Consider the following 7,937-nt stretch of genomic DNA (forward strand, 5'->3'; position numbering starts at 1 on the left):
ATTTTTCAAAACCTCACCTGCCACAAACCATCATCCCTTTTGGAATCCCTAATCATACTTCCCCATTTCAAATTTCTTACAGACTAGGGAGGGTCTGTGGGCATGGCATCTTTTTTCTTGACCATCATTAATGCCAGGCTGATGTGGCATCTGTCATCTACACACTGTCACGCCACCAGCTAGTTCTTGGTCATGGTCAGAATCAAATCAGGACAGTTTTGGCTGCTATTTCAATGACAATGTTATTGTCATTGAGGCAAGAATGCAAAAATGTATCCAATCGGCAGTATTTGACATCCAACAGAAGTCAGGCTTCTCTCCTGCCATCATGACTATAGCATGCCTGCCTCCTTGACAGCTTTATAAGCCATTCTGTGAAACAGCATCCAGATTCTTCCGACTGGGTGGGGAAGCTATAATAGGGATATGTTATAACTTGGACCTGCTCAGCTGTAAGACATGCTAGGATCTTGGCAACTGGTTGGTGAGGACACAAGAAATGTTTTCTGAAGTGGGTACCTGGAGAGAGGGCTGAGGACAGAATCAAGGAAGTCAAAAGAAAAAGGGAGACATGACGAATAGCATCCCCGCTCTTCTGCAATTTGTATGTGAGGCTGCCCTTCTTCTTCTGGAGAAAGCCACAGTGTGTGTGCACAAGATGCTGATGGCGCATTTGTGAACAACTTGTGGTCACCATAAGCCAAGAATGAAAAGCAGTGTATGTAGTGGTTAAGAGTAGGCTCTGAAGTCAGACAGTCTAGGTTTAAACCCTAGTTCTGCTACTTACTAGCTGTGTGACCTTGGGCAAACTGCTTTCTCTCTCAAAGCTTTTGTTTCCTCAATGGGAAGTGGAGGCAGAAATAATATGTGCATGAAAGGCACATGAGGATTAATAGAGATAAAGCGTATATAAAGTTTAGCAGACTCTCTGGTACATAATAAATGGTCATCTTGAAATAACCCGCCCTCCCCCACGGTCCATGGAAAAATTGTCTTCCACGAAACTAATCTCTGGTGTCAAAATGGTTGGGGAGCACTAGGTTAGAGGCAGGAGAGCCTTGAAGCTCACCTGAACAAGTGAGGCAGCAATTTGTGGAACTGACCTGGAGGTGGAGCCAGGCACAAGGCTGGGTCAAGGGTTCTGGCCTTCAGCTCAGATCGGAGCAGCCACTCTGATGCCTCAGAAAGGTTCATAGTTTGTTTTTCTAGCTCTGAATATGAAAAAGTTTTATTGCTCTAGGAAGTCAGTCAAAAGTTGTCTAAATGGGCCATGCTAAAAAGAAGCATAAATATTCTACTTCTAGAAATCTGCTCTGAGGAAATAATCATCAATAGGCACAAAGATTTATAGACAAGGATGTTCACTGCAGCATTATTTATAACAGTAAAAAATGGTTTACAACCTAGATGTCTAACTCACACGGGATTTGTTAAATAAATTATGGCACATCCATAAGATAGAATACCCAGCAGCCATTAAAAAGCCCATTTGAGAAGAATACTTAAGACAGGGAAATCATCACAATATGTGATTAAATGAAAAGGGCTTGCTACAAAGCAACCCAGACAGCACAGTCACAATTTTGTTACATACTTATCTAGAAGGAAATGCCCCAAGATGATGAATGAATACGCATTACTTTTTAAGAAAAAAATCACAAAGAAGTTATACTAGAAGGGAGCTCCCACAATCAGCTTATAATAGAAAGTCATTACATTCAGAACAGGAACACAAACAGTAGCTATGATCCAAATGCCAGGAGCTCTAGCTGGTACCTGACTGTTGTGAAGGACTGAGGGCAAAGAGAATTGGCATGCCTTTGGCGTGAGGCCAGAGAACCTAGGAAAGATTTAGGTCAGTGGCTCTCAACCATGGTTGCCTTTAGGAGCTTAAAAAAAAAAATCAATGCCCAGCCTCCAGCCTTGAGGATTTTGACTTAATTAGGGAGCTGGTCATGTATATTTTTTCAAAGCATTCCCAGGTGATTCTAACAGGAATTAGTGTTGAGTGGGACCAAGCTACTGTATACAAAGGTCACTTGAGCCTTGCTCTCCAGACTGAGCCCACCATGTGAAGACTCACTCTGGAAGCTAGAGAGACGCTAGAAGGGAGCAGATGGCCCCAAGGCACTTGATCTCTGCAGGAAAATGACCCTTGGCCTTGGGGGACATTCACAGAAATGTTCCTTTGAGCTGGCCTGCTTGGAAGCTTTTACCACAAGGACACTGCCCTTCGTTCATACTCTTGACGGGGCCCAGGTTTCTAGCTGACTCCATAAACTCAAGTGACTACAAAAGGAAGAGAGAAGAAAACTAGATCCTGGGAAATCTACAGGAATTTGACTCTGCAGAAGTTGGAGCTAGTGGCATTTTCCTCTTCTCTTCTGCTTTTGGGCAGAAATACACCCTGGCCAACAGAGCAATGTGTGAACCTTAAATGCAGTCTGCTTTGGGTGGATGAGCCTCTTGGTGGGTAGGGCTCCTAGTTTCCCCCAGGCACCTTGAGAAAGAGGAGCAGAGGGAAGAGGCTGCTAGAAACAAAAGTTTGTATTAAAAGATAAGATCTCCCCAGCTTCTCCGTGCAGGTATAGAGTTACTCAAGGCACCAAAAGAAGAGAAAGAAGAGTCCTGGGTCCGGTGCTTTGCACACTGAATCCACCCATCCCTGAATAATTAAGAGCCAACTGCAGCTCTTTTGTACTCCTGTACTCTGTTAGAGCTCCTGGGTAGGGGGCTTCAGGACAGTGACTAGGGCAGTATGGAGGCTGTTTTGGCTCAGGTGGACCAGTGGGGATGGATCTAAACTGCTATCCCACTAACCATTTCCCTGAAGTTGCCTCCCTAGGGGCAGACTCATGTCAATTCTGGCAGAGAAACAGAGCCAAGGGTAACTCTGGATGATCAAACTGTTAATATAGCTTTGCAATGCATTGCATCTGTGTTTACATGTAAATGTATATGAGTATATTACATATACACATACACCTACTATACAGATTTGCCTTCCAAATGACGTTTGGCTAAAAAGGACAGTGCACTTTCTGAAGATCCAGGCAGTCAGGTGGATTACCTGGATGTAACTAAAAACTAGCCTGAGACTAAACATTCCCCACAAATAGCCCACAAAAAAAAAAAAAAAAAGGAAATGAACCACTCCTGGAAAATCAAGAAGTGACTAATCTCCCTTCAAGATGGGGAAGCCTCCCTGACTTCCAACCCTCTCTCATTTCTAAGCATTCTCCTTTGGGAATTTAAACCTATCTCCTCTAATTTGATCCTCAGGGGATGGTGGAACAGATGGTCACCAGCCGTCTTCTTATCACAGTCTTTCCTATCACAGAAGAGCCCAGAGACATTCTTGGTTCACATGCAAAGATATTCTGATAATATCGACAAGGCTTCAAATTCAAAAGAGTTCCAGGTGCAAGTCTGATTAAGTCATCCTTATTAAACAGATCAATGAGGGCAGTGTCATGGTGGGACTTGGCACACAGCACTGCCTTTAAAGCTCAGGGAAAGCCCAAAAGAATCCTTGTTCTCCTGTTCCACGTCAGAATGGAGGAAGATGCAAAGCCCAACTGCTGGGAAGTGTGCTCAAGGTCAAACTCTCCAGTCCCTGGTCACCATCCCTCCCAGGTCACTTGTCATGCTTTATCCACTGTGTCCAGTTGAAAATTGGAAAGGAAGCCTTTTTTTTTTTTTCTTTTCCCACTCTGGAGGTACCAAGCGTAGTCATGGCTTATGGGTAAGACCCTGACTAATGTCAGGATTCAAGAGTGGATTCTGCAAGGTTTGGTGTTCATCTCTCACGCTCACTAAAGAAAAGCACTGGAGCAAAGGGAAGAAAACGGGCATGGCAGAGCCACAGAATGTTTGGCACCCCATTCCCTTTCAGAACTCTGCTCCCAGCTGGTACTTGCTAGCATTCAAACCAGTGATAGGGGAACTTTTTCCAGAAAAAAAAGTCCTGGAGGCGATTCCTCCATCTGAGGCAGAGAATGGCACACACAAAGATCTCCTTCCAGATTACCCAACAAAGAGCCATCTCCTCAGCTAAAGCAGATGTCATCAAACCAAAAGTCAGAGAGAGGGAAGTTCATAAAAAGCATAGCAGTATGCCAGTGAAATCCAGGTGTTGCTTACACAAGCTCTAAAAAAAGGGCTCAGTTCAGTCAATCCAGTGAAACTCCATTAGTCAAAACACTTGCTTTGGCCTCTAGTCATACATTTAAGACACATTAGTTAAACTTTGTCATAAATTTAAGACCAACTTAGTGATGTCTAAAACTCAAATGCAAAGATCTGAATGTGAAGAAAACTCATTAATTAGTGGTAACTATTTCCAGCACAACACAAACACACAGTCACTGGATGATGAAGACGGGCTAGTGATCAAGGTGACTGGATAAGGCAAAGGATGATCCCAAGACTGGGGTTCAAACACTGATGTATAAATAACCAATATGCCCTCTCAGTAGTTCTCATCCTCAGATCTTCAGGTACCTGGCTTTGCCTCTGTACACACCACAAGTATAAGGTAGGTATTGACAGAGGTGTTCATTCCCACTTGTTGAGTGAGGAATCTGAAGCCTGGAGAGGGGACCTGGTGCTGAGTGAAGAGCTAAGGTGATGCAATCCCAGCCCTCTCAGCAACCCACCCCCCCAAACCCCAGACCCCAAGTCCTTTGGACAACTCCATATTAACTCTCAGGTTACTTAAACCCACAGGAAAACACCCACAGTAAATTCTATTACAGCAATCAGGCAATGCTAGTAATTAGGTTCTCCTAGTCATGCTGATTCACCTCCATTCCAGAGATCAGAGACATTATCTCCTGTTGTATCCATAGTGTCTAGTATCTGGCACATAACAGGTGCTTGATAAATAGTGACCATGTGACTTCACTGTCACTGTTGGTTTCATTTACCTTGTATCTACACAATAACAAAGTCAACACTTGAGGACCATGGGGGAACATTTAACTGCTGGGGGTGTGGGTGGTGGGGCATTGGAGTTCAGCCCTGGGTCCTTTAAGGCTATTTAACAAGGGACTATGCACTTCTAATCAGGGATCTTGTCCTTTGCCTTCTGTGTCCATCCTACCACCTCAATCCTCAGTGAAAGTAGTGAATTAGACCTCAAGGAAGTCATCATCTCACAGTAGAATCCTAGAGGGCCCTGACAGTGAGGGTGAGTTGGGGGCCCAGCAGGTGACAGGTAGGACTAGGCTGTGGGATGTTCCAGTCAATTCCCAAAGTAGGGGGAGATAGGATAACATGTACACACAGAGATGAGATCACTTATAATTGTAATTTCTAGATCTGTAGTCTTGGGTGATGGAATGGCAGATTTCCTCTCTCTCTCTAACATTTATCCCCCCTTCCTCCTTAGGTTGGAAATCTAGATTTGGGGCAGGGTACCAGCGGGTTTTTGCAAGCTACTTCTTAATCTGCCTCTCCCTGTTTTCCTAGCTGTGAGGTCCAGTTCTCAAGCTCAAGTTCCCCTCTTCCCCTTCTTCAAGGTCATCAATCCTGGTTCAGAAAAGGCGAGAGGCCACTTTTGAATGTCAAGAGGAACTGGGGTGGCGGGACGGGGCGAGGGTGAGAGAGAGGTTGCGGTAAAAGAGAAGAAACGGGAGAGAACAGGCTTGAAGATGAAGGAAAGTGGAGGTGGAGAGGGCAAAGAGGCCGGGCCAGAAGGGCCAGGAGAGAGAAGCTGCTGCCAAAGTGGTGGGGATGGGAGGGGAAGTAGGGATGTCTGAGAAAGGTGCAAGGAGGTTGGATTGGCCAGAGAAGGTAGGATCGTGGTGGGGTCTAGACATAGGCAAGCTTCCAACCCCCGAATCCCAGTTCCGTGGGCTCAGTCACGGGCCCCGGGAAGAGCGCATCCCAAGGGTTGGTAGCTCTTCCCCGCTCCGGCTGATCTCATATCCCCACCGCGGAAAGCCAGGAGGGGGTGGCAGGAGTCGGGGCAGAGTCGGGTCATCACCTCTCCCCATCCAAACTCGGGGCCCACTGCAGCCCGGCACGGCGCGGCGGGGCAGACGGAATAACCCGAGCACTGGGCACCGACTGAGGGGTAGGAGGCAACAAGGGCGCTTCAGGTGGCTCCTCCTGGCTGTTTAAAGTTTGAGGCAGGCGAAGCAGCCGGCTCTGTCCTCCCTCAGCCGCCGCCCGCGGCTCCGCTAGTCCTGGTGTCCTCGGCTTCGCCGTCATCCTCTGCCTGTCCTACGCCCACTTCCCTCTCGGCTCCCGCCCGGCTCGGGTCCCATCCCCTCTCCTGTCTGCATCTTTCCCTGTGCCCGAGCGCCCCCCGCTCCCTCCCTCCTCGCTGGATCTCCGGCACGACGTGAGCGGAAAGTGAATGGGCAGCCCAACCACAAAGACAAATTACCATGAGAAAAATAAATCAGGAAATTGCCGTTTGCGTCCCGCGTTCCCGCCGCCGCACCCCTTTCTGAAAGCCTAGGCGAGGGGCTCCGGGACGGCTGCGTCTGGGGCCTGGCGGGGCCGAGTTAGGGCTCCGCAGGGCCCTGCCAGGGCAGGGAGTCTGGGAAGAATCCAGTGGGGACCTCCGCAGGCGGCGGCAGAGCGGAGACGTTCCCGAGCGCGAGATTTCACACTCCGGGCAGGCCACGCGCTTCCACGCGCCTAGCTGCCCGCACTCTGCCCCCACCGGGTCTATTCGTCCGCCCTCTCGGAGCCTCCATCTCGCCGTCTCAGCCCCGTTCTTTCCCAGCCTTTCGTTCGTCCGTCCCCTCCCTTGGGCCCAGCCCCGGATCCCCATCCCGGTGTGCAGTCCAGACGCACAGATCGCGGCCGGGCCAGTGCCCCGGAGCCGGAGCCGGCGGACCGTGTGAGCCCGGCAGCACTGTGGGCGCCCCCGCCGAGGTGGCAGCGGGCAGCGAGGAAGCCCGGGGGCTCCCTCCCCTCGGCCCGCAGTCTCCGCAACCTGGTTCCAACTTGTCAGCGCCGCTGGGCCCCTACCCTTCTACCCACCCGAGTTGCTGAAGTTTGCAACTTGCAGCCCCAGCCCGCGTAGGCGAAGCGTTCGGGACTCCAGGGACTCACCTCCGGGTTGCTGGCGCAGGTGCCGGGCTCCAAGCGGCTCCCGGTTCCCGGCGGCGGGGAGCGGCAGAGGGGAACCGGGAGGACTCGCGGCCCGTCTGGGAATGGGCGGCCGCGCAGGAATGGCCCTCGACCCTCACTCGGCGCTCCAGTGCAGCCGCGACCCGGGTCCGCGCCGGCCACGCTCGGATCCGCCAGCAGCAGTCCGACGCGCCGCCGACCCGCCCGGCTCCGCCGAGCTGGGCTCGGGCGGCAGCCCCCGCGCTCCAACTAGCTCCCGACCCGGCGCGCGGCTGAGAGCAGAGAGGAGACCGAGGGGGCAAGGAGGGAAGGAGAGGCTATGGGGGAGGAGTTGGGAGCGAGGGGAGAGAGGGAGGGGGAGCGCTAGCGAAAAGGAGGAGGGGGCTGGAGAGGACCTGCCGCGGCGCGCGCGCCACCCGCCAGCCCCGTGGCGCGCGAGGAGCGCAAGGGGGCGCCCTGCACCTCCGCGTTCCCGGGATCGGCCCGGCTCCCGCCCTAAGTCTGCCAAGTGTGCTTACCCGGAGGATAGATAGAAGTCCCGCTCCGTGGTCGGCGTTCGAGAGGCGAGACACAGGTCCCTGGAGCACTTGATCCCTTTTGCCACATCCTGCCTTACCGTCCTCGGTAAGCCCGGTCTCGAACCCGGCTTTGTGCCGGGGAGTCTGCGCACCGGAACTCTGCCCACCCAACCGCTAGAACCTCAAGAAATTCTCCCTTCCCCTCGGCTCCCCACTTCCGCAGCCCTATCAGCTGGAGACGATCTTTCTGCCTGTGGTCTAGAAGGGGGAAAGGATCTCGTACACAACAGGGGAAATCTGATATTAAAAATGCAGTCGAAGGGCGTGAGG

General features: G+C 51.1%; 1 protein-coding gene across 1 annotated transcript in view; it reads right to left on the reverse strand.

Moving 5' to 3' along the window:
* Window positions 1-7,485, reverse strand: part of SEMA5B (semaphorin 5B) — a 123,962-nt gene extending 116,477 nt beyond the window's left edge. The window contains exon 1 of the mRNA XM_027535536.1: window positions 7,072-7,485. The gene's annotated coding sequence lies outside the window, so the exon portion shown is untranslated. The remainder of the gene's footprint in view (window positions 1-7,071) is intronic.
* Window positions 7,486-7,937: the final 452 nt, after the last annotated feature.

This window comes from Bos indicus x Bos taurus, chromosome 1, assembly GCF_003369695.1.
Source record: "Bos indicus x Bos taurus breed Angus x Brahman F1 hybrid chromosome 1, Bos_hybrid_MaternalHap_v2.0, whole genome shotgun sequence".
Lineage (NCBI taxonomy): Eukaryota > Metazoa > Chordata > Mammalia > Artiodactyla > Bovidae > Bos > Bos indicus x Bos taurus.